The following is a 26,912-nucleotide window of genomic DNA, read 5'->3' on the forward strand; positions in this document are numbered from 1 at the left end:
GCGTAATATAATTACTTTGTAACAGAGAGAGCCAATTGAGGCATTGGAAAGTTGATTCTTACAGCACATGTAACTTCAAGCTTAAGTGCATGTGAATGTGCCTTGTAAATGTTGTGCTTTTAAAATAAAGAACTTAATTTTATGTTTCAAGTCAAAAAACCATTTGACTCTTCTGATTTGGCCTTGAGACAAGCCCAGGAAAAGTTAAGGGCAGCTTAAAGGTGATTAGTAGAGATGAGGGCTTCGTATTCCTATATGAATATGGAGCCTGCCAGCACAGATGGCCAGGCCAATTGCCACCCCCCCTAAAAGCCACTGGACCACTTACTATGCAGCATGCGGCGCATATGGCCAGCGTTATCTCCTGCACCCCAATCACGGCAGTAGCCCAGCTCCCATAGCCCCACCTCCCTGCTTGCCCAGCTACTCTGTGGCTGAGCAGGGAGACTCATCCTCCCGCACCCTTGCCAGAGTGGCCGGGTGAGTAGGGAGGCAGGGCTGCAGCCGCCAGGCTACTACTTGTGATAGGGGCACAGAAAATGGTGCAGTTCACATGTGCCACACAGTAAGTGGTCTGGTGGGTTCAGAGGGTGGGTGTTCACTGGGCCGTCCACCTGTGCTGGTGAGCTTCCTATTCACCATCTGTAGTGATTAGCCAGGTTGTGCTGGTCACACTCCGCAAAAAAACAAAACTGAAATTTGTCAAACAGCCAGCGCCTGTAGAAGATGAAAAGAGGACAGTTTGCCGTGGTGGCTGACAGCAGACTGAGCCTCCAGAGCTTGAGGCCACCTCTCCTCTAACGGTCACACTGGCTCTGCTTCAAAGCATAAGCCCAGCGGAAGGCTTCTATCGTTATTGGCCAAAGGCACTTGAGAACTGCTTTCTGAAGATTATGGTTCACAGGCTTCCTAGTATGTTTAAAATGCATGTTCAGGCAAGATGTTCTGAATCGTTAGCTAAGCGACAGGGTTCATAAGATTAGTTTATTTATTTTATTCACAGATATAAATGCCAGGTGCAATTTTTGCCATCAGAAGCACCCAAAATAGCTTAGAATGTAAAGAAGAAGGGGGGGGGGGGCGGAAGGCCTCTAAAGCAAGCCATCACCTATAAAACATAAAACATCCAAGATTCTTTCTGTGATAATGCCTATTCTAAATATCTGTCTTAGCCCACCTTGTCAGAAAGAGTTTGGAACCATTTGTGCCCGAGAGTTCATTAATGGCCAAAATTTTTTAATAATGCCAGCAGTACAATTAACCTGTGCAGTTCTCTCATCGTGCATTGTCCCTTCCAGAAATTACCTGGAGAGCTTTAATTATACTTTGTGCCTTTTTCTTTCAACCCTTTTTATCTCCCCTTCAGCTCTCCTCAGGATGGGGGGAAGGGTCACAAGTTCTCTGAAGGCTCTTTGTTTTCCTCACTCAGGTATTAAATTGATGGCACAACAATCTTGGAATACATTCGGCCCGCTTTCCTGCTCTATCTAAATGTAGGCCTTGTATTACCTTTCAGTCCCCCACCCCGCCTCCCTCCATGCTCACCGTTCTTCCACCAAGTGTAAATCTTATGCCGGGCACCTAAAGAATGGGCTGCAGGAATGTGCTAGAACAGAGACAAATTGTTCAAATTGTGTGAAGAAGGAAAAAGCAAAGAGGCAGGGAGGAGGAGGAAGGGGGCAGCTGAGAGAAGAAGAAAAGCATCCCTTGTCAGTGGAGGACTTTGGAGATATGTAGAGAATAGCAACACTAATTTTTTTTAACGGAGGGGGGGGGGAGAGCGTTCCTTCCAACGAGAACATGGTTTTGCCGGCACAGTGGCTGACACAGAAAGGTGACATTTGAGAGAACAATTGCACGGCTGTTTCTCCAGGCCCACTGCTATGAAAGAGGCTTAAGAAAAGGTGTCCTTGGACTAGTGCTAATAGTCATCTTCATCATTCCTTCCTTCGTGGGCTTTCTAGCAAACACAGCCTTATGAAATAGGGGGCACACACGGCTAATAAACAAAGCACTATAAAAGATCAGATGGCGGTACTCTCCAGCCTCACTTCCCCACCACGCCAAGGATGGCAGCAGGCCTGCTGACTAGAGAGGGCTCCTTACATCAGGCCTGACCTCGCCGAGCGCCCCCCCTCCAGCCTCCTGTGTCTGCAGGACCAAGGATGCCCAGATTTGTTAAATTGTTCTCTTTTTTTTTCTGGATTAGGAAACAGATCTATCAAAATGACAGAACAATTAGATTTGGATCAAGGCAGATTGATAGCTCCCCCTCCCATTTTGTTTTTGATATCATCTTTGAGCATCTGTTCTTCAATGCTGGCCATCTGATCTCCGGCCGGTAGGAAATACATGCTGGTCTTCAGGTAAAATGAGCTGCAACAAAGGCCTAGCCGGCTTCTGGACATTCTTCCAGATGCAGTGTGGCTTTAGTTGTCTCTGGTCATGGTGACAAAAGAAGAAACCTGTTGCAGTGCCATCATCCTGTCCCGAAGACTGAACAAGATCCTTACCTATTGGGAAACTAGTATAACGAGAGAGCTTTCAATCTATGGAAAAGGCTACAAATGAAATACCTGGATTTTTTTTTTTTTTTTTTTTTTTTTTTTTTGTAAACTCAGTCAAGATCAACAAATGCCCTGCTTGCTTGGCTTGGACATATGAGAAGCCTCACTTGCCTTCAGAAACTGAACCAGAATTCACAGTTTATGAACCAGAAGGTAAGGATTAAGGAAGAATAATGAGTAAGCTTACTAATGAACAGAAGGGGACACTCTTGTCTTCATGTCCGCAGAATTTGGATGAAAAGAAGATTTGAAACCCAGCTTCTGAACTAGGCCTGAAGGAAAAACAAACTTATTTTTAAGAAAGACTTTTAATTGTACAGAACATGAGGTTTGTAGCTCTGCTGCCATCATTCTTCTAACTCCTTTGATTTATTTATTTGAAGAGTGACTAAAACCTCACAAATATTTCTGATGAATACATTTAATAGGTATCTTATGGGTATGTAGAAAATAGTTTATGCTATCACCCATCTAACCCCTTTCCTTCTCTTCTATTCCTCTCTGCCCTTGCAGGAACTGAAGGGACACTATATCCCGCCCATATGCTTACAAACTCATTTATATGTACTAAGAAATTGGGATAAGCAATAAATAAATGAATAATTATTTCTTAAATGTGTGTACTCATGTACATTTAAGAATTGTTTATGTTTTTTTAACTATGTTTTGATGCCACCATATAAAAGAGCCAAATATCTTTTGGATGGGTTGAAGGTGTTCTCTTTTTGCTCTGAGGCTACTGCCTAGGGCACTGATTTATTCCCACATCTGTGGCAATGCCTGTTGTATCATCTTGCAATTTAGTCCTCTTTGCTAACCCTAATTTTAGCCTAGCGCCACAATCCTGCAACATTCCTGTATGCTGTTGGGCAGTTCTTTAACACTAAATTTGAAGATTTTGAGATATTGTATGAAATTGTCCAGAAAACCTATTCTGGGGCAGTGCTGCTTAAGTCTCCAAGGGTTTGCTCAGGAGAGAACCACAGGGCTCCAGTTCAGATAGTGGTGTGTGTGTGTGTGTGTGTGTGCGTGTGTGTGTGTGTGCATGTGTATATTAGTAATGATAGTCAATATGTTGGACCAGCCTTTTATGCTGTATGGGAAGTCTTAATATCAAGATCTTGGTGTACTAGCTGTATAATGCAGCAAGTGTTATATCAGAGGTCACCAGACTGTACACGTCTGCTTGTAGCAGTTTTGCCAGATAAAGTTAGTGATAGAAAGTCATTGAATAATTAAACTTAATTAAATAGCTAAATGATATAATCAAATTATCAGTTCGAGGTACCGTCCATATGCATGCAGTTATCATTGTGCAGAAGTGCGAATGAGCGTTTTACTATGTTCAAGTCCTGAAGAAAGACTTTGTACCTATAGGCCAGCCGGCATATATGAGAGGAAACAATTCTGTCTGCTGCTATATTGATATTAATTCTGTGTTGTGGGCGAGTGGAGTATAGCAGTCTAGTAAAATAAAATCAGGAGGAATTGGAATGTATGTTTCTTTTTATCTCAGAATTACAACTGAATAGCATACTTCCTCCCCCACAATATTGTAAAATATAAAGCATACTTGTGCTCTTCTCAGATCATCGGTAAATTGTAATCTCTCCATATGAACATCAGCCAAATCTCCTTATTGCACCACAACTGTCAGAAAACAAATAAAGACATTATGAATGAAAAACAACACACCATTCATGTGATCAACATTTTTTTTGAGCCAGTATGTCTGAAAAAAATAAGAACGGCTAAAAACTACTGCGGTAACAAAGGTTTCATTAAAAACACAGAATGGTGTGTGTTCCACAGCTTATGTGCCAGTTGGGGTTGCTTAGAGGTGTGAGGATTTGGGTGTCGGTGGTGCTGTTTGAAAGCAGATTGGACTGTAGCCATAGACTGCTGGCAAATAATCCTAATAATTGTGTGTGTGTGTGTGCACGCAGTCGCATGTGTGTGTGTTTAATGTGATAATAGCAGGACTGTGTATTTCAGTTTCAATATAAGACAGTTTGGGGAGGTGAATGTGTTTCGGGTGGCTAGTAGGGCATAATTGGCAGATGCCCTAGGCTACAATAAAAAGAGCTGAAACCAAAGTGTTTAATGCTTTGACTATAAGTTATAATAAGTTATAATAAAACAGATTTTAATACTGATAGCAATTGGAATGGTAATAAGTCTAGGAATGAATGAACAGTGTGCTGTGCTGCTGTCTGGGCAGGAAGAAAGAAAACTGTAAAGCAGGGATTCTCAAACATTTGAGCAATGAGCTTCTTCCACCTGTGATTTATATGTCAGATTAGAATTGAGGAGCACCAGGTTTGAGTCCTACTTCAACTGAGAAGCTCATTGGATGACTCTGAAGAAGTAATCGGCTGTATTTGCACATCATGTTAAACTATACTTTAGAAAAGCCTTCAGCAAGCTGGGTTCCCCTAAATCAGTGGTTCCCAAATCTGGGTTCCCATTATGTTCTTAGACTATATCTCACAATAGCAATATCTCACAGCTATTGGTGAAGGCTTCTGGGAGTTTTAGTCCAAGAGCATCTGGTGATCCAAGGTTGGGAACCACTGACCTATCATCCTAAATCATTGATTATGTTGCTGGGGTTGGTAGAAGCCGTAGCCCTTAAACATCTTGAAGAATCTGGATTGGGGATGGCTTGTTTAATACTGTGTACAAGTTGCAGGAGTTTCCCTTGTATGACTGCATAACTGTGAGAAAAACTTTGGAAGCTTTCACTTCTGTTTGTACTAAACCATGGTTGATTGTATGGCCTGAATTTAGAATTGTGGTTCATGCTAACTATACTTGATAGAAATTGGAACTGATTGGTGATGCCTTCATGCTGGTAATAATTGTGAAACTGGGCAAACATATAGTTAATACACTAATTTTTAAAAGATGAAAGAATATTTACATTGTTTGAAACATCACTGCCTCTTTGAAAAAAATATTTACACTGTTGCGTTTGTGTCTTAAGCTAAGTCTGCTTTGTAACAAACTAGACTTAAATAAAATGGAAAGCAAAAATGACTAAAGACCCCTTCATGTGCCTATATGGGGTCAAGAGCAGGGGAGTTCTTGAGCTCATGGCTCAGAAACATTGAGCTAAATCATAGTTCAGTACGGTGTATGAAAGAGGCCACTCTCTCACTGCCTAACTTGCCTGACAATTGTGTGGATAAAACCTACAGAGTAGTTGCACACAGTTTTCATCTCCGTGGATAGAATTTTAATAAACACATAATAAATATAGTATGGGTCTTCTACAAACACCATCTTCTTGCCTCTACAGTCAGATGTTCTTTTGTACACTGCCCTACTGACGGACTTAAGTCAACATTACATATTAAAGGATATAATAATAATCTTAGAACTTCAGAGCTGGAAGGGACGCTATGGATCATCGGGTCCAGCCCCTGTCAATGAAGCACAATGAAGCAAGACTTAGCTGCAGTATACTTCTGTGAAAGAGGAATACTATCTTTTGCCATTTTGAAGGCTAAAACCCTGGCCCAAAAGCCAATCCATTTCTCCCTTCTGAATGTAAAAAATTGTGACTGGCGTAGGAGGACTACATGTGCTTTTAAGGCTAAGGATCATGATATGAGTGCAAAACCAAATGACAAATTGGCTGAATTTGATAACCCATAACCCTTCCAGCTCTGCAGTTATATGATGATGATGATGATGATGATGATGATGATGATGATGATGATGATGATGATGATGATGATGATGATGATGATGAATTCTGCTTTAGTTTCATGTATGGATGTTGGTGGCACTGTGGGTTAAACCACAGAAACCTCTGTGCTGCAAGGTCAGAAGACCAGCAGTCGTAATATCAAAACCACATGACGGAGTGAGCTCCTGTCGCTTGTCCCAGCTTCTGCCAGCCTAGCAGTTTGAAAGCATGTAAAAATGCAAGTAGGTAAATAGGTACCACCTCGGTGGGAAGGTAACGGCATTCCGTGTCTAGTAGTGTTGGCCACGTGACCATGGAAACTGTCTCTGGACAAATGCTGGATCTATGGCTTGGAAACGGGGATGAGCACCACCTCCTAGAGTCAGACACGACTGGACTAAATGTCAAGGGGAACCTTTACCTTTACCTATCTATGGATGTTGATCAAAATTCATTATCCAAGACAGCATCAAGGCCCAGCTGCAGCTTGGCTTGCCTCTGCCAGGAATTTTTTTAAAGAGCCTGCTTAGATTCAAGGTCCCAGCTATCTGCTTGTTAAGTCCTGATGTCTGGTGATGCTGTCTGTCTGGGCTCCCCCACCTTGCCACCTCCTTTCCCTTGAGCTTTCATCTCTTCCAGCTCCTTTGCAATCCTTGTGAAAAGCCGGGGATGTATTTCTTCAGCTGCAGGGATCTGCCCTTCAGCCAGAATAATTAGTTTGTGATGACATCCTACCCCCCATCACCTTTTATGTGTGTGATTCTCTCCCGCACCAACATTTTTGAGTGATGAGTTAACTAAAGAGACAACAAAAACAATAATAAAAGAGTAGAGGCCTAATTTGTTTTGCCATGGAAAAATGCATGGCAAAACTTGGTAAGATTTGATAATATGTTGTTGATATCATTGAGTAAAGTATGGGTGAGATGGGGGAAAGTTGCTTACCTAAATAGCAGATTCCTTGTTCATTTTTGTAATTTTGATTATTTTTGTCAATCTGAATATAGGTAATTTGGGCACATGTTGATTTCTGCCCCTTCCTCCTCTTAAAATGTAGGTGCATGCAGCCTTGTTGCTTCTAACCATGGGAATCATCAGTATTGGAGAAAAATGCATAATGTGATGATGTCATGACATGGGTAAGTATGCCTTAGCATTCTGGAGGGGTATGGAAACTTGATAAAAAGCAGCCATATTCAATGGCAAGAATACATTAGGTATAGAGTCTGCTCCCATCACGATCGACTGTTGAGCTTGTCTATTGGCAACATATAAATGGGAAGAAGACAGCAATATATAGGAAGCTTTGTGCTGTAGCCATACTGTATGTCCAGGGCTAAAATGTCCTTTTACCCATGACCACTTGAGGGCATGTGGATGACATGCTGGTACATTTACTGATTGCATTTTAATGCCATATATAAGAAGCTCAAGCATGAGAGAGCTGAGAAAAGCAATCTTATTGTCTTGGGTTTCCTTAAAATCTGGTCACTGGGAGCTTGTGTGAAAGACGCAGTGAACCAATGAATTGTTTTATGGTTCCCTTGATGTCCTCTGTATTTCTGCTTAAGAGAATGCACATTACTCTCCAGGGTCATTGGTGGGCCTGCCTCCAGAGGGTTGTTCTTAATATGGTCGCAGATGAACATATGGAACTCTTTGTGAAGCGAACGTCTCTTCCTCCAGCAGAGACTGAGAGAGCAGCTCAGTGCACTGAAAGGGAGTGTGCACGGGGGCTCAAAGCAATGCTGAGAGAGCAGCGAGGTGACAGCTTGAGCCAGCCGAGTTCCTTTTTTGGTTCTACTTAGATTAGATTTTACTCAGCAGGATGAATTCTTAATTAGAGCAGCCCAGCCTTGCAGCTGCAGGTCTGTCCTTCGGACCCCTGCTCTGCCTTCTAAGATTTCATGAGGAAAGTTGTCATGCCTTATTTCCTGAGCTCTAATATCGAAACAGTGAGCTGCGATTTCAATGGGAGGAAAAGACATGTAATTTAATCATCTTTATTAGAGGCTGGGTAAAGACGAGGGCACCACAGGCAGGTCCTCTGCTTATGTGTGGAGTTTTCTACTAGTCTTAAATGATACTTGATAGCTTCCTCGATAAGGAAACAGGACCGGAAAGCTAAATTCTATCTTTCTAGCAAACGGATGCTTGAATGTCATTTTAAGTGTGTACACATTCTCTTATGCTCTTGTCATAGGCCAAATGAGACTTCTGAAGTGAAGACATACATCATGTATTTATTAATGCCCAGCTGTGATTTGAATGTTTGGCCCTTTGACTGTGTGACGTGCAAATCTCAGCAGTCTAACTTGTGAGCAGATCACTGCTGAAAAGTGAAACAGATTTTTTAAAATGGACATTAACTCTCCATTGCCCTGTTTAAATGTGTGTACCAGAAGGAGACAATCAAAGATTTGATGGGGGAATGTGTAGCTGGAAGGGGACATTGATACAATTAACCATCTTGCCAATTCCGGAGGAATGGCTTGTCAGTTTTTGAAGCTGGTTAAAAAGACAAGATGGTGTGATAATCTTCTGATTTTCTGAACCGTTTTATGAACTCTTTGATCATCTTTTGAACATATTCCTGAGAAATAGGACAAAGTTTGGTAGGTCACACTTTAGAAAGAACCTACAACGGGACTCATTACTTCTTGGCCACCAGAATACTGTTATTGTTATTATTCCTTATTCCATCTACTCAAATAATTTGGCGTGTAGTGTGTAATTGATAATGTTGTTTTGGGGTTGCTAGCATGTCAGAAAAACACAGGGAAATATTTTATGTTTTTTTCTAGTAGCCACTTCTGATATGGCACCATGAAAATATAAAAATCCAGAAGGAAAAAACCAAATAATGTTTCCCCCATTATTTTTTATTGGTAAGACTATGGTATAAAGCAGGGGTCTCCAAACTTTTCAGCATGAGGGCCACATCATATATTTTCCACATTTTCTAGGGCTGAAGGAACATGCTCTCTCTCTCTCTCTCTCTCTCTCTCTCTGGTAATGATGAAAACTGTACTGTATGCTTAATTCCTAGCAATTTAAAAATGAATGTAAAAACTGTACTGAGCAAAATATATATTTAGTTTTTAAATAGCTATCCCTATTGGAATGGCTTCCTGAGACTTTCCCTAAAGTTTGTTTATCCCATGCCATTTTTGTTTTGGAGAATCATGTGTTTATCAGGAGGCGAGCAGCTCTATCTGTAAAAATTTCTAACACATTTGAATGACTACTTTAATGCAGAATGCATTGCTAGATTGTGGCTGTTTCCCTTACGTCTACAGGAAGGTCACAGTATGTGAATGAAGTGAGATGCTCACACCAAGTTGTAAGCTTAATGATGATTGATCTCCTTGGTTTTCAAGGTATGGAGTGATACTCTTGACTATGGGCAACACCATCAGATCTCGATCACAGGGGGTAACCAAACCACCATTATGTCTGCCTTGTTGGCACTCAGTCGCAACTGGTTCAGTCTTACCCAACTTTTCACAGTCAGTTTAAAGGAAAAAAAAGTGAAGGGTTTGCTGTAAAACAGAAGTAGATCTGGATGCTGCTTCTATATCCTTCTGACCTGGAGATTTATCCCATTATTGTCATACAAATGATGTTGCACTAAGATAAAACAGACTCCTACAGGAATCCACAGGACAGTTGGGTTTTCTCAAGAGGTAAAGAACTGGTTTCTGTTTATTGTCTCTGGTGCTTCTAAAAAGATCAAATTGATTCTATGACAATCCTTCGGATTCCCTCTGGGCTGCACTAGAACCTGATCCAACTACACCCAAAGTCATTGGGAGGTCTAGAAGTCCAGGGAAAAAATTTAATGCTCTGGTCCACCTCCAGAGACAGATCATCTTACCTAGGACAGCCATTCTCAGTGGGAGCCATATGACCTCCTGGGGGCCCCTGGCACACACCACCTGATAAGGTTCATTATTCAGCTGATACAATCCTGCTTTGGCCTATACTTTTTTCGTATTGTATTTATGGCTGAGCCCCTCCCCCCGGATGAGAATGGCTATTCTAATATGTCATACGTGGAAACAGTTCTGAACCCAGGCTACGAAGTGTGCACAGTGCAGGTTCTGAATTATATATTTTTCTCCTCTCCTCTCCAAGGCAACCTCCAGTATTGGAGGGTGCCATTTTCAATATATACAGTATTTATTACATAGATAGACAATTTTACTAAATTTTAGAAAATTGAATAATCAACAGTTAACAAAAAACTTAGGTAGAATTCCCTTCCCTGTCTTCAGGAACTGGCCAAGATGGATGGAGGACAAATCCTGGCATCTTCAGGCCCATCTATACATCACAAATAAAGGACCACTATAGGAGGAAATTGCTTGAGTTTTGATGGTATGTCATTGTCAAACTGAAGCTTTTCTTGTGTTCCCAGACTTGACCCACAAAAGCTCACATTAAACTAAAGAAGTTAGTCTTTATGGCGCTGCTATGTTTTTGTCTTTTATTTTTTCCTTGTTTTTTGCCTTGCCCCCCCAGTCCCCCCAGTATTTCTTGTGTTCAGTTATTTCCACATTAGCTTATTTTGTTTCACAACTGATCTTCAGGCCACAAGCATTTTTTCTTGTATAGATCTGATCTCTCAGGCTCTAATGACAGGTTATCTATAATGTATCATTTGGCCCTTGATCTGCAGGAGATTGCCACTGAGAAGCAAAAAGATCACATTTAAGTGCAAAATAATTGTAATCGTTAAGCAGCATAATGATTCCAACATACACAGTTAGGGGTTGGAAGCCTCTTGGAGAGTGGGCTCATGGCTAGCAAGACAGAGGGAAGAAATTAAAAACAGAAAGTGCTCCCCCCCCACACACACTTTCAAGACTTCAGGTATGCTAGCTGTTACTTATTAAAGCACTGAGCCTGCGTGTTCTCTGCATATATCCTCTGGTTCTAATGACACCAACATGGAAACATTATCTAGGAGAATCTAGCCATTTTGAGAACATTAGCACTCTTACCCCCCCTTCCCCCTTTTTCCTGAGAAGGCAAAGAACTGCAGGAGGAGGTAGGAAAAGGAAAAGTTGTGGTGATGATGTGCGTGTGCGTGTGTGTGTGTGGGGACATCAGGGAAGGTCACCTTACAGTGCCCTGGGAGGGTAACAAACCCCATACAAAGGTCCAGGTTGATCTCTCTAGGGTCATTACCGCAAAAGCCTGTGAAAGGTTAGGAAGGAAAAGGCTTTTCGGAAGTCTTTGCCTACTAATTGATTGAGAGGGGCGGAAGGAAGGATGTATCAGAAAAAAAGGGGGGGGGTAGAAAATGAAGCCCCCTGCAATTTTTTCCCCCTGCCTCCTTTCTGAAATGCATGATATTAATAAGCTGTAACTTTACCTGTAAAAAAGCAGAAGGGAAATCAAGTCCAACAGGAACAAGGGGTTTCCTTTCATTCTAATGACAAAGCTGAAAGACATTTCCCTCCCCCCCGCCCCCCACCCCGTTTACTATTAAACAGAGATGGTGAGAAGAACAAAAATAACAGCTCATTTGCCTAACCATACGAGGCAGCACTGGCTTCAGTTTTATATTATGTGCATTTGCGTGCCGGCAATTTCAGCTTCTTACCAAACCTGGAAATATATTGTTCTAATTGAGCTTCCTCTTTTCGGGAAAAATATAAACATATCAATGTTCAAATTCTTCTAATAATCAAGATACCAGAGGCTTAGCTCCGAATGAAGTGTCCTAACAGATTTGATACCCCAGTCCAATTCCAATTCTCTTGCTCTTTTTCAACTGGTAAATGGAAAAGTCCTGTGGTGTAGTGGTTAAACTACATCACTGCGGTCAAGCCTTGGTTCATGACCTGAATTCGATCCTAATGGATTCAGGTAGCCTGCTCAAGGTGGACTCAGTCTTCCATCCTTCTGATGTCAGTAAAATGAGTACCCAGCTCACTAGGTGACAAGTTGTTTGCATAATTATGTTGTAAACTGCCCAGAGAATGCTCTAATGATAGGGTGTATATAAGCTGAAACAACTGTACAACAAAAGTGTATTGTGAAGCTTCACTCAGATATGGCCTGAAAAAGCCCACAGCTGCACATTTTCCCCACTTGCAGCTTGACTTCATCATTTTTCTGAGGTAAATCCCATGGCCCCAAATTCTGACAATTTTTTAAAAAATGTTTCTTTTCAAGGCTTTCCTAGTAATCGGTATGTGTACCAAACTTCTTTTTAAAATAATCTCCTCCTCCTCCTCCTCTTCTTCCTGACTCTGCAGACATTTTTTTTCTATCTAGGTAAGTTCATAAATATTATTTAGTATCAATTCTCTTGCTATCTGTGTATTTCAAGTGTATATTATTTCTGAGAAAGAAAGGGGAGAAAAAAATAATTTAGGAGCCCAATGTATGAAACACAGTTTATACTGACATCTCGGGTTTTTCTTTGTTTAAAACATTGTTTTATGGTGTAAGCCTCTTTCTGCTCAGAAGCAAGTTTCATTTTGTTAAAGGAGGCTCCCTCCTAGGTCAGTATATGCATATAGGGTTATAGATATGGAAAGGCCTATAGTCCTGTGAAAAATAAAGTATATCCTCTTTGAATTCTATGGTTTTACATATCAGGACATAATAAAAATCATCTGGATCTTGGCATGTCTGAAAATTAGATAAATATAACCTCAGATGAACAACAACACATGACATATTAGACTGTGTCATGATTTATTTAACAAAAATAAAACCAAAATGGAAAAGCCAAAACTAAGTACACCCCTTGCTGCTTCCATAGGAATTAAGAGGCTAAGCAGCAGTCAGATGCTGCTAACCAGATGCACTTGAGTAACTGATCATCAGCAAGTGTGACCACCTCTATAAAAGCTGAAGTTTTAGTAGTCTGCTGGTCTGGAGCATTCAGGTATGCATTAACACAATGCCAAGGATGAAACACATCAGCAATGATAATGGAGAAGCAATTGTTGCTGCCCACCAATCTGGAAAGGGTTCTAAGGCCATTTCCAAACAATTTAAAGTCCATCATTCTACAGTGAGGAAGATTATTCACAAGTGGAAAACATTCCAGACAGTTGCCAATCTTCCCAGGAGTGGATGTCCAGATAAAGTCATTCCAAGGTCACACCATGAAATGCTCAGAGAAAATGAAAGAGAGAGAGAGAGAGAGAGAGAGAGGAGTTACATTTCACACTCTACAGCTTCAGTAAGCATGTTAAATTTTAAAGTACATTTAACAATTTATAGTACAATCAGAATAAGACTGAAAAAGTATGGTTTGTTTGGAAGGGTTGCCAGGAGAAAGCCTCTTCTTTCTAAATGGCTTAGGTTTGCAAAGTTACATCTGGACAAACTACAAGACTTCCGGAACAATTTCCTTTGGACAGACAAGACTGAAGTGGAGCTGTTTGGCCATAATACACAATGCCCCATTTGGCGAAAACCAAACACACCATATCAGCACAAACACCTTACATCAACTGTCAAGTGTGGTGGTGGTGGAGTGATGATTTGAGCTTGTTTTGCAGCCTCTGGACCTGGGCACCTTGCAGTCATTGAGTTGACCGTGAAATCCTCTGTATACCAAAGTATTCTAGAGTCAAATGTGAGGCCATCTGTCTGACAGCTAAAGCTTGACTGAAATTGGATCATGCAATAGGGCAATGATCCCAAGCACACCAGCAAATCTACAACAGAATGGCTGAAAAAGAAAGGAATCAAGGTGTTGCAATGGTCCAGTCAAAGTCCAGTCCTCAATCCACTTGAAATGCTGTGGTGAAACCTTGAGGGAGCTGTGCATAAACAAATGCTCTAAATCTCAATGAGCTGAAGCAACGTTGTAAAGAAGAGTGGGCCAAAAGTCCTCCATAGCGATGTGAGAGACTGATAAAGTCATAGATTTCATATGATTACTTGAAGTTACTGCTGCTAAAGGTGGTTGTACAAACTATTGAATCATAGTTGTAGTTAATTTTTCACACATGGCTTCCCCACTTTGGATTTATTTTGTTAAATAAGGCATGACAGTGTAATATATCATATGTTGTTGTTCATCTGAGGTTGTATTTACCTAATTTTCAGACCTGCTGAGGACCAGATGATTATGTCCTGATACATACTGTAAAACCATAGAATTCAAAGGGAGTGTACTGTACTTTATTTTCATGTGACTGTAGGTGAGTAAGAAGTTTGCTGATAAATCTGGTGACAGGTGAACATTCCCCTTACAGGGCTGATTTTTCTTTGCTTAATGGGACCTCACACAGTAATGACTTTAAAAGGGCTATCAAGGTTTGGATAACCATTTAATAATGATTACATGCTGTCAAGTCAATTCTGAGTGATGGTAGCCCTTCCCAGGGTTTTCTAGTTAGAGGGTCCTCAGAAGTGGTTTACCAGTCGCTCTTTCTGGTGGCACCCTGGCACTATGCAGCTCCCCCAAGGCTACATAGTCTGGCTCTTTTCCCAGAAGACACAGTAGAGAATTATAAATACAGAAAAAAGGCAACCTTTCAATTGTTCCCATTCCATGCTCTTAAGAGTCAGATCAAATAGATGAGCAAAGGTAGCTGATAAAGCATTAGTCTAATAAGAATAAAATACCATACCTTAATTAAGAAACCTCATGGCGCAGTGGTTAAACTGCTGTACTGCAGCCAAAACTGTGCTCACGACCTGGGGTTCAATCCCAGGTAGCCGGCTCAAGGTTGACTCAGCCTTCTATCCTTCCAAGGTCAGTAAAATGAGTACCCAGCTTGCTGGGGGGGCGCAATGTGTAGCCTGCATAATTAACTTGTAAATCGCCCAGAGAGTGCTTGAAGCGCTATAGGGCGATATATAAGCAGCACGCTTTGCTTTGCTTTGCTTTGCTTAAGAATCTTGTGGATTTATTTTGGGCCATCTGCAATATATATAAATAACTGCTCCATCTTCTTCCTCTGTTTCCTCTTGCCTTCATTTTATTCTTCTTGCATCATTACCCTTGTGCTTCTTTTACAATATGCTTCTACTGCTTTGGGTAGAGGATGGTCACCTTTGTTTTTGGGGCAAATTACAGTGCATTCTAAGTAACACTGTCCTATTTCCTTTCCTTCTTCTCTGGATTAAAATAGACCCTTAATAAAACCAATTAATCCCGAGAAGTGCCACTGTTCAGGTGCTTCTACTTCTGTACCAGCTGAGGAATCTGCTACTGATGGTTGGCCACCATCTAAAACACTTCTCAACTGCTTCTCATTGTGAGATACCTTGAACTCAGTGAGGAGCACCATGAACTAAGTTTTCTTTTTTAAAAAAGAGATGGGTTTTCGGGAGGCTTGTAGGCAGACATGTCAAGGTTGGTGGTGTTGTATCCCCTATTCATGAGGTGCCTGCTCTGCAAACTCTGCTATTAAGTCCCAGGTCATGCACTGGCAGAAGAAAATTTCCAGGAAGCCATAGAAAAGAATTAACTGTAGTATGGCAATATGAGTTTCAGGGGGGAAAAAACCCTAAAAGTTGAAAAAGAGGAAAAAGGAGAATGTCTATAGTGTTACTCTGTGTACCTCAATGTCTTGCAAAAAGAAAAGAAAACAATTTTAAGGATGTGTTCCCAAGTTTGACTTCCAGGCAAATGTTAGAAAATGGGACAATAATGTGCCCTTTCATTTCAATTTAATATGAAGGTTTCACTTTGACTTGTGATGGAGATGGAAAAATCTTAATTTTCCATGGGTACTGGCACTCGGCTTAATATATTCAGATCCCCCTCCCCATTAAAAAAAAAGATTCTAACCCCACTGCTCCCCTTCCTGGTCTCTCAGTACGCACTTTAAAAACAAGGAAGAGTTAAGAATACTATGAATAGTGCAGGATGGCAGATATTATTCTTTGCAAAACAGAGTCTGTTCAGCTTTGCCAAATAATTAGTTCACTAGTTGCCTGCTAGGATCCCAGCATCTTTCTCTCCTTTTCAGTTTTTTTAACACTACATTTACAGTATCTAATGCTGACTCATACAAGTATCAAATGTAGAACTGGAAGTGACCCTAAGAGTCATTCAGTCCCACCTTCTGACAAAAGCAGGAAATTGACAGTTAAAACCTTACTGACAGATGGTTATGCAAACCCTGTTATGAAAGACAATACACTGTTGATCAAGTCCTGTTTTTAGGGTTTAAGGGTAGGTTTAGCAAAAGGTATGTGGATATGTGGATTGGACTGGCATACAGATAGATGGCTTATGGCTTACTGATGTTTGGAAAAACCTTGTCTATGGAATGGCAGTGAGGAAATTTTTGTTTCCTTATTCATTCATGGGTCTTATTCCCTGTTTATCTGCTGCAATTTAAATACATCTTCAAATCAATGGCACCTATAAATAGCTCCAGATCATCTCTGGTTACACCTTTTGTTCACTGGGGCAAATAAAGGACCTCATTTTCATACACCACTTTCCAAAGTGGTCTGTTCCACTATCAAAAGATTACTGGTGGTAGAAGCTCTCACTGAGACCAAAGTTCATTTCTTATAATTTAAATCCATTGCTGCAGGCGCTACCATTTGGAGCTGCAGAAAACAAGCTGCTTCTTACATGAAACATTTAATATGCTGTCATATCACCTCTCAGCATTCTCTTTTCCAGGCTAACCATACACATTACTCTCAGCCATTCTACAATAGATCTTTTATCACCTTGATCATGCTTCTCCATATACTGTGTATGTTCCAGCTGTTGAATATCCTTCTGATACTCTAGCGCGCAGAACAGGACAGAGGAGATCTCTGATAAAATTACAATAGAATGCTAACTTCTGCTTTGCTTGATGTAGAGATTTTATACTTTGGTTGATGCATCCTCATATTGCATTTCTTGTGTTGCCACATCACAGTGTTGACTCATGCTTTGTTCATGGTCTACTACGAGTAAGATTCCTAAATCATTTTCACATGCACTACTTCCAAGCCCATATTGTCACCCCTGTTGTATTTGTGCACCTGATTCCATTCTTCTGTATAGTGTTTTTGGGCCAGTTCTCCAGTCTTTTGAGGTTATCTTGAATAATGATTCTTCTGAAATCTTAGCTAGCCCTTCCAGTTCGATGTCATCTGCAAATGTGATCTGAACCTTCTCTGCACCATTACTCAAGTCATTTATAAAGATATTGAAGATTCCTGGGACCTAGACAGAACCCAGTGGCACCCTATTTGTCATTTCTCTCCAAGGTGATGGGGGACTATTGGTGAGCATTCTTAAGGTACTGCTTATTAACACAGCTACAAAGCAATCCTTTGAAAGCTCCTCCGTGTTTCCTGAACTCTTTGCTTTCTTTTCCAATTAACACTTCTTAAAGGTGGCATAATAAGGGCACAATCAAAGACAATTCTCCTAAGAAAGAAAAGTAGAAATTCTCCCGACAGCTGTCCTCCAATCCTAAGGAGTAATTATACTTTAGGCACATCAGGAGAAGACAAGACTCACTGGTAAATGCAATAGCACTAGGAAAAGGTGAAGGCAACAGGAAAAGAGGATGACCAAATAAGAGAAGGGTTGACTCAATAAAGGAAGCTACAGCTCCAAGTATGCAAGAGCTAAGCAGGGCTATTAGTGACATGACCTTTTGGAGATCACTAACTCATAAGTACCCAGTATAATGTAGTGGATAGAGTGATGGATGAGGACTATGGAGACCAGGGTTCAAATCCCTGCTTAGCCATGGAAATTCACTGTGGATATGGAACTGTTAAAACCACTTCTTAAATTTCTCATTTACCTTGGAAGCCTATGAGGGTCACTGTGTGGTCAGTTATAACTTGATGACACATAACTAACTAACTAACTAACTCACTCACTCACTCACTCACTCACTCACTCACTCACTCACTCACTCACTCACTCACTCACTCACTCACTCATAAGGTTGTTATAAATTGAAATCAGCTTGATACCCTGTTTCCCCGAAAAAAAGACCTAACCTGAAAATAAGCCCTAATATGATTTTTTCAGGAAGCTTGTAATATAAGCCCTACACCCAATAAGCTCCAGTTAAGTGAAACCCCGCCCTCCACCATTGTGCAGCAACCAGAATAAGATGACATGACTATATTTGAATAAATGTAGATTGTTGTACATGAAAAAAAAATCCCCTGAAAATAAGCCCCAATGTGTTTTTTGAAGCAAAAATTAATATAAGACCTTGTCTTATTTTCGGGGAAACACGGTAGCATATAAGGACAACAAGAAGCTGCAGTCCAAAATATTTTGAAGGGCACCAGGTTCCATGCCTCTGATTCTCTACATCTGGCTTGGCTATTGCCTGGGTCTTCATTCTATGGCTGAGATTTTGCCATGACTTAATATAAACTGCTGGTTGGTAATATATGCACTCCACAGGGCATGAGTAGAAAACACAAAGGTATAACTACAATCCTGTAGCTGTTTTTTAAAAGGACGAATTCCCTTCTTTCAATGGCTGAAATCCTGTTGCATAGTGTAAGAAAACCTATAACTTTAAATCCATTCCTGGTTAGCAAATAAAGAGTCCCTGCTGTGATTCTTGGGGGTGGAGGAATGTACTTCTTACACTAGGCAACAGGATTCCAGCCAATGTGGCTTTCCTTTGTGTAAACAAGTACAGTATAGGGTTGCACCACAGTGTTATTGCATACCCTTATACAACAGAAGATGCAGTGAACCAGAATTCTGTTGCTCCAATTTTAGATGTCCACCTGTGTGGCAGGAAGGGGACCCAGAGGGGACCCATTTCAATGGCAGAGACGTTGATGTGGGGAGGTGGGAGGGCACGATTCACAGCACCATTTCAAGAGGCTGCAGTGGGACAGATTCAATATTAAATTTCATGGCCTTCCCCCAGGATGAGGGAGGACATATATTTTAAAAACATTTCTGTGTGATTACCGGAGATGGGGGAGAGAGTAATCAGAGCTATTGGTGCTCCAGAGGAGAGCTTGCATGTGGTTTGAAATACTGCAGAGATGGCGGCAGGGTTGGGGTGGGGTGGGGGAGAAAGATGATTCATTCCCTGTTGTTTTTGCTAAATGGTGCCTGAGGTGGTTGATCTGAGTTGTTTGTTCCACTCTAATATGAACAATATAATATGTTCATAATTCTAGCCAGGCTGGTCGCAAAGTAGATAGAAAAAGCCCTATTGGAACCTTCACCGATGTGCCTCTTTCGTGCTAATGGTGGATGCTTACATGCAGCAGCCGACTAGATTTTTTTTGCAAAACAGCAGCAGCTCTCCACAGGCAGAATTTATCTTGAACATATGTTTCTTATTTGAAAATGTTCAGATCTTAAAACTTCAATCATCTCACACCTAAGGATTATTGTATATATGAGTGAATCGTTTGTTTCTGTTAAACGCTGGACCACATCCACGGAATAATGGATAAAAAGCATGGCTTTCTGTTGAAAACAAACAAGCAAACAAACACACCGATTAAAATAATAATAATAATAATTAAGAAAGCTGGCAGGCCTTTTCCTGCCACTACAGCAAGGGAAGTAGAGGGAGAGTTGAAATTTGAAGACTTTAACTTAGAAGCCTTGGGAGATTTTGTTTTGTAATTTTACCAGTTATTTCCCAATGAGTGTGACAATTATTTGCTGATAGTTGAATACATTATTTCAAGAAGACACAGTATTCTGGGTGGTAGGACTAGGGTTCTGATGAAAAATTGGTTTCCTGATCCAATTTGATTTGAATTGAGGAAAACAGAGTTGACAGGTCTTAGCTGAAGTCTCAGGGGACTGCTGTTGTATTCTTGGTTTCCGGGGGGGGGGGGAGAAAAATCATAGGGCAAATGGTGTTGGAGGAGTAGAAAGTTTGAATTTATTCTCTATAGCAGTTTTAGTGGCTGCATATTTGTCCCTTCCTCAAGCCCCCCTCATATGAGGGCTCGTTGGATCTCTCTGTGTTGTGTCTAATATTTTTAGGTGATGATGGAATTCCACCATATCTGCCCAAATTTGTCATATACAGTACATATAATCATTAAAAAAATTACATGCTATCAAGTCAATTCTGACTTACAGTTCCCCTTTCCAGGGTTTTCTAGATATAAACTACTCAGGAGTAGTTCATTTCTTCTGGGGGGGGGCACTCTGGTGCTATGCACCTTGTCCCAAGGCCACACAAGACTGTCTCTTCTCCCTAGAAGTACAGGGGAGAATCAAACTCTCACATGCATATTATTTAGCTTACTTCACAAGGGCCCATCTTGTGTGATATCACTAGGATCCACCTCTGAATCTCAGATTTTGGCAACAAAATTTCAGGAAAGAGGACACTGTTCACATGGATGGTCACCAAAGTTGAAATGTCTCATTGTCATGCCTGAAAAGAAGTACTCCGGTCTGAACCTTCTAGGGATATTTTCATATCTTCAAAGCCTCTTACGACTGTTCAATCCCTAGGCTGAAAATAGATGGTAGGCTGCTCTGTGCTCTGATGAGTAGTGGCATGAATTAAATTTATTCTGAAAAAGGAAGTTGGGAAATGCCCAGCAGATTTGGATGCTCAAGAAATTTTGCCGTATGAGTCTGCCCTCTTTTCGTGTGCTTGTTTGTTTCATTTTCTGCCCTAAGGAAATACAAATATTGGCCATACCATGTCATTTAATGTAGACATCTCACTATTGGGAGAGCTTAGTGACAAATATATCTTTTAAATAAGACACATGTTTATCCTTATTAATATGGATTTCTAAGATCTGATAAAGGCATGGTGAAAAAAACATACAATGGGTGACTATATTTCAAGAACATACAAGATTCTTTCTAAAAAGCAAAAAAATTGCACACTCAACATATCGGAGCTGCTTTTTCTATTGAGGATATTTACTCCTTTTCTTTTCTTTTAGCACTGAAAACAAATGACAGTTTGTCTATTGTTGTTGTTGTTGTTGTTAGTCGTTCAGTCGTGTCCGACTCTTCGTGACCCCATGGACCAGAGCACACCAGGCCCTCCTATCTTCCACCGCTTCCCGGAGTTGTGTCAAATTCATGTTGGTTGCTTCGATGACACTGTCCAGTCATCTCATCCTCTGTTGTCCCCTTCTCCTCTTGCCTCCACACTTTCCCAACATCAGGGTCTTTTTAAAGGGAGTCTTCTCTTCTCATGAGATGGCCAAAGTACTGGAGCCTCAGCTTCAGGATCTGTCCTTCCAATGAGCACTCGGGGGTGATTTCCTTCAAAATGGACAGGTTTGTTGTCTCTACAGTCCAGGGGACTCTCAAGAGTCTCCTCCAGCACCACTCCAGCACCACTCCAATCAATAAGAATTTTATATAGTCATTCTTTTCCTTTTAAAAACAAACAAAAAACAAAACAAAACCAGGTAAAACATTTTAGGAATTCTCTATGTCCTCTGATACCTTCCTAGTAATTGTGCCAAACAAAAAGAGTGCACACCAACAACCAGCAGACAGGACACCATGGGAGGTGAAGGAATCAGGCACAGGACAACGCACAAGGTCAGGATACAGGTGGGCCCTGTTGAATGTGGCTGTGATGGAGGGCAGTCACACAGCTTGTAACATTCAAGAGGCTCTGAGGGACATACTGCAGCAGTGGAGCCTAGCTACAGAAAGGCAAGATCTGTCTGTCATAGCCAGTGGGGCAAACATGGTAGCAGCAATGCAGGATGGGAAGATGAAAGAGGCGTGGTGTATGTTCCACACTCTCATCCTAGCAGTTCCAGATGCTTTGCAGGGTATAGAAGACACACACATGCCTACTATAATGGAGTGGGTCAGAAAGGTGGCAGGGTATTTTCACCACAGTTCTGTGGCAGTGAGCAGTTGCAGCAAAGGCAAGAAAAAATGGGATTGCCACTGGCCTGCCAAACCCTTCCCAATAAGGTAGCCACTTCCATCCACAATACCCACTTCATTTGTCAGCTGAGAGAATGCTACTGTTGGAAAGGCAACCCAGCTTCTGCTCATGTCTGAGCACCTTCTTGCAATGCAAGTGAGCCCTTTTGCCTGGACTGGGTTGCACAAAAACATCACTGGAACATGACTCAGGTTCACTCCTGTCTGTCCTAGCTTGAACTAGAGGCTTCTCTGCCACCGCCTTATCAGAGAGACACACACAATCTGTGTTGCTGCCTGCTGCTCTTTCAAAGGGTCAATACTGAAGAAGGGAGCTGAGTGACAGGTTTTTTTTGGGGGGGGGGAGGCTCATAATAGCAGGTGTAGGCTGTCTTTTTCCTCTCCCCCCCAAAGCCTTTCCCAAGTGCCTAACTTTTCTACCACACCCACATTTCATACTGTTTGCAGTCTCTGTCCAAACAACAATATCTGATTCTGCTGCAGCAGAACACAAGCCTTTCCGGTGAAAATTGCACAAATACACACAGAGACACAAAATCTATTAAATTACGATATATCTCTCTATATAACGAAATTTTATTCCCGTGCCTGATATACCCGAAAGGGGCATAAACCTAATATAATATTTATCTGTTGATTTCTAACATATTCATCTATGAGTCTACTAATTCTTAATCTTATTTCTAACTATATTAAGGAAACAATATACAGTGAGATATAGAGAATGTAAATATAAATTGAGGGTTCAGAAAAAGACACAGAGAAAACTGCTGTAATGCAGGCTTGCCCCAGAACATATCCTAGCAGCAAATGCTCAGGGGACTGACAAGTAGCTATGTCCACCTTTCAATTGGAAAGGACCAATGTGAAAAAAAAATACCTTCTGGTGTCTATGCCTGCTTCTAGATTTCATTGACGCAGATACAATTTACAGGTTTTGCTCACTCCAAGATGCCTGAGAAATAGGTTTCACTTTCCCTCCTTCATTTAATGATCAGAAACCTAGGTTTTTGCTTTCTAATCTATAGGAGTAAATGGGACTATGAACATTAGGAATTATTAGCCAGAACTAATGAATAGCTCATAGCTGAATAGTTTTAGACATTTGGCTGCAGAGCCAGAAGTTGGGAGTTCAATTCCCCACTGTGCCTCATTGACATGGGCTGGACACGATGCTCAGTAGGGTCCCTTCCAGCTCTGCAGCTCTAAGATGATAATTATCATTACAGATATTTGGAACCGTCAAATTCAGATTTGAATATATTTGGAGCAATCTGATTATGACAATATTTGATGAATTCCGAATATTTGCACATCTGAATGCTCATCTCTAATCAACACTGACATTTGCCAACACTGTCTGCCAGCTCTTAGCTCCCATCTATCCTTTTATTTCTGCTTGCTTTTGATCCACAGAATAATAGAGTATAAAAACCCAGTTACTGAATCTTAGGCCTCATGATCAACAAGAGATGACGAATAATATGCCTCACCACTGGGAACAAACCATAAATATGTGGAAGTAAATCAGTGGATTTTCTAATTCACAGCCCCTGCACACGTTACCTTTGTGTACAGCTAGTATTTTCGCCTTCACAATCCATTGGGAAACATTCCCTTAAATAAAAGCCAAGTTACATGGTCACTAAGACTATGCAATGTGCGTCAGACAAAGCTGCACCATTCCAGGCTGCGGGTGGGGATTGCTTTGTGAATGCTTCCGAAGGGGAAAAATACTCAGATCAGAGCAAGCTGGCACATCAGGAAGCAGGTTCATGTTTTCTCCAACATTGTTAGTTTCCTGCCTTCAGTTATATGGCATATAAGAGGCATATGGCAGAGGCAGAATCAGTGGGGAAAAATTGTCAGCAATATCAAACACCAGCTACGAACCATCTCAGATTTGTAGTGAAAAATTAAATTTCTTTTTCTTTGTAAATATTTGATCCTTACTACTATCTTCCCCAGCTAGCCTGATATCTCTGGGTCTCAGTTTTAAATATAGTGAAAGAAAAGTAGTAGTGTATTCTCGAAAAGTAGTAGTGTTTTGTCATCTATTGGCCATATGATTTCTGTCTCACTTGAAAATAAAACACTGGCCATTTCCTGAAAAACCTACCACTTTTCTTCTTCTACATGCGCATTTGGAGCAGAGACTCAAGTGCAGGTAACTTGATAAAGGAATAAATGAGAACCAACTTGATTCCAGCACACAGTCATGCTGACAAGCCAAGAGCAGGGGGGAAAGCTGATTTTGTTGCCCTTAAGATGCAAATCTTCAGAAGCTCAGACATGTATTTGTCCAGTTTTAAAAGTTGTCCTCTCTAAGTACACACACACACATATAGGTAGACAAGATTATGTATTTCCAATTTTGTAAGTATTACTATTCTGATTTTTGCAAAATTTGTAATATGTAAACACAGGACGTTTTTAAATGAAGGAGGTGGAAAGACTGAACAATAGTTTTGTGGCAGGGTTTTTGTTTCCCGCGAGAACAAAACATTAAAATCTGGCTTGACATTTCCATGAAATTTTAGACCTATTTCCTTATGTTATTAAAAAGCAAAACATGGAAACTGGGTTTGGAGGAATGTAGGATGCAGTTTTATAACCATTTGTTTTTTTATTAATATTATTATTTATCTAAAATATTTTCACCTCACCTTTCTTCTAAAAAAGGATCCAAGGCAGTTGACAAGTTCACTTTAAAATGTAGAATCTTTAAGGTGCCACAATGTTTTTGTCATCTTCTTCTTTCGCCTGACATGCTAGCACAGACCAACACAGCTACCACTTCTAAAACTATAACCTTCCTGGTCATGGAAAAGTTTAATTTCAGAAATTCTTTCCTGTTGAAATTATATGAGCAATATACAAGGATACTTTTCTTTTTCACGGATAAATATATTGCACGTTTCTAGTTTTATTTCATTACTTTTAGATTCCAGTGTTTCTGTTACATCTTAATATTGTTACAAGTCACCTTAAGTCCCAGCCCTGGAAGAAAGATAGTATAAAAGTCAAACTGACAAACAAATCAATATTACAATATTATGGAGTATTAAGTTAGGATTAAGAAATGTTCAAGAGAGATTGTTTGGTTTATTCAGCGCCATCATTTTTTCCTCTGAGGCAGTGTTTGATATGGAAAATTATTTTCATCAATATAGCATTCTCAAATTAAATTAAATTAAATCAAATTCCTGTGCTCCGATGTGAAGTGCCTTTAAGTCCCCACTGCATGTGAGTTATAGGTGTGTTTAATTTCTCTGAAGTCAATAGAGCTTAATCTTTGGCTGGACCTTAATACTGTGCTTATGTTGTCACAGAATGTCAGGAGGCCTACCATGGAAAACGAGTTTTGGAACCTCAGAATACATATCACAATTTATATAGTTTATTTACAGCTTTGACATTAGTTGCTGATGTAGCCTAGCATGCACTGAAGAGGAAAGGGTAAGAGTATCAGTACGTGTAAAAAATTGGTCAATCTTTACAAATGGAGATTATAGGGCTGGCATTCGAGTAATATAGTTTGGTCGTGTGGTATAAACAAAAACCAAACCAAACCATACAGATTTCTAATTTTGGTAAAGCACCCAAAATTGTAAAGGGGGAAATATAATTTGATGACGTTTAAACACAATAAACTTGTCATAGATTGGGGAACAGTTAGTGTTTTTAGCTCTCTGTGTCTGTACCAAATGTTCTTAAAAGATCCCCAATAAAAGCAATGTATGTCATAACTACATTTAACAGACGGTTGCAAAATACTGAATGTAGGGTATTTTTAATAAATCTTTTAAAGTACTTGGGAAGTTTATTTTTGAACATGTCACTATGTGCATTCATTTATTTCCGAGTGCTTTTCCATATTCCCATTTAGATTTCTGTTTACCTTGGGCTTTGGAATGCCTCCGGTCAGAGATGCAGAGTTCTGATTGGTACAAAGCATTTTACACGATAAAACTCCCCAACACTCTGCAGTATTTTTTGAAAAAGTGTAACTGTCTCCCAATTCCAATTAAAATTTTATTTTTCTCATGCCCTTTCTTTAGAATCCAGATTTGAAAACAGCAACTGAGAGAGAGAGAGAGAGAGAGAGATGGTGATGGAAGAAATCTAAACTGTCAATAAGCGCTAAAAATATTTGGTGTGGCAGCTTCTGTATTTTCTTTTTTGTGAAATGCTGATTAATATTCAGTGGTTGGAGGTTAATGCACCATTCATTTTATTCCCTTTACATCCTCTGCACAGCAGTTGCCGTTCCAATTTTGACTCATAATTCTAGCAAGTCTGGTTCCAATCAGGATATTAGTAACTCACTGAATAAGCTTGGGGGGTAGTGAGGGTGGTAGTGAGGGAAGAGAAATTGGGGGAAAAAAGAAAGAAGAAATAACAGAATCGTTAAAACATGTCTTTCAATGCAATCATAAACACTCGCCCAAAAAGAGAAAAAGGAGAACAAATGTTAAAGTTCAGCGTCAGGAGAGGATGTCTTTCATATGCTTATCTGCGAGGTAAAAGGACATTTCATCGTTAGGTCAAGGAAACACCGCAAGAAATGAGGCCCATCCAGTTTTGTCTTTCATTATTAATGCTGACACAATGGCAGCAGGGGATGAAGTTTAGGAGAAGAAATGCAGGAAAAGGAAATACTGCAGATGGTGTCTGGTGGTGCTGTAGGAATTCCATGAAAATTCAGCCTCTTCTTCATAATAACTTAATCATAAAAGGATACAGAACAAGATAATTTAAAGGACGGCAGATGTTTCAAACAAGGCACCTCAAGGTAACTGGAGGTATTTAT

At 40.5% G+C, this 26,912-nt stretch overlaps 1 long non-coding RNA gene across 12 annotated transcripts in view; it reads left to right on the forward strand.

Annotated features, from left to right (window-relative positions):
* The first annotated feature begins 637 nt into the window (after positions 1-637).
* Positions 638-26,912, forward strand: part of LOC140704592 (uncharacterized) — a 39,203-nt gene continuing 12,928 nt past the window's right edge. For 4 of the 12 annotated variants that reach the window (XR_012083883.2, XR_013541071.1, XR_012083880.2 and 1 more), the window contains exons 1-2: positions 638-2,895; positions 7,319-7,400. This is a non-coding gene — a long non-coding RNA (uncharacterized LOC140704592). Of the gene's footprint in view, positions 2,896-2,987; positions 3,007-7,118; positions 7,138-7,318; positions 7,401-9,560; positions 9,642-10,538; positions 10,642-10,694; positions 26,895-26,912 lie in introns of those variants that run through there. The other 8 variants (XR_012083879.2, XR_012083877.2, XR_012083881.2 and 5 more) reach the window with 6 other exon arrangements.

This window comes from Pogona vitticeps, chromosome 2 (assembly GCF_051106095.1).
Source record: "Pogona vitticeps strain Pit_001003342236 chromosome 2, PviZW2.1, whole genome shotgun sequence".
NCBI classification, from domain to species: Eukaryota; Metazoa; Chordata; class Lepidosauria; order Squamata; family Agamidae; genus Pogona; species Pogona vitticeps.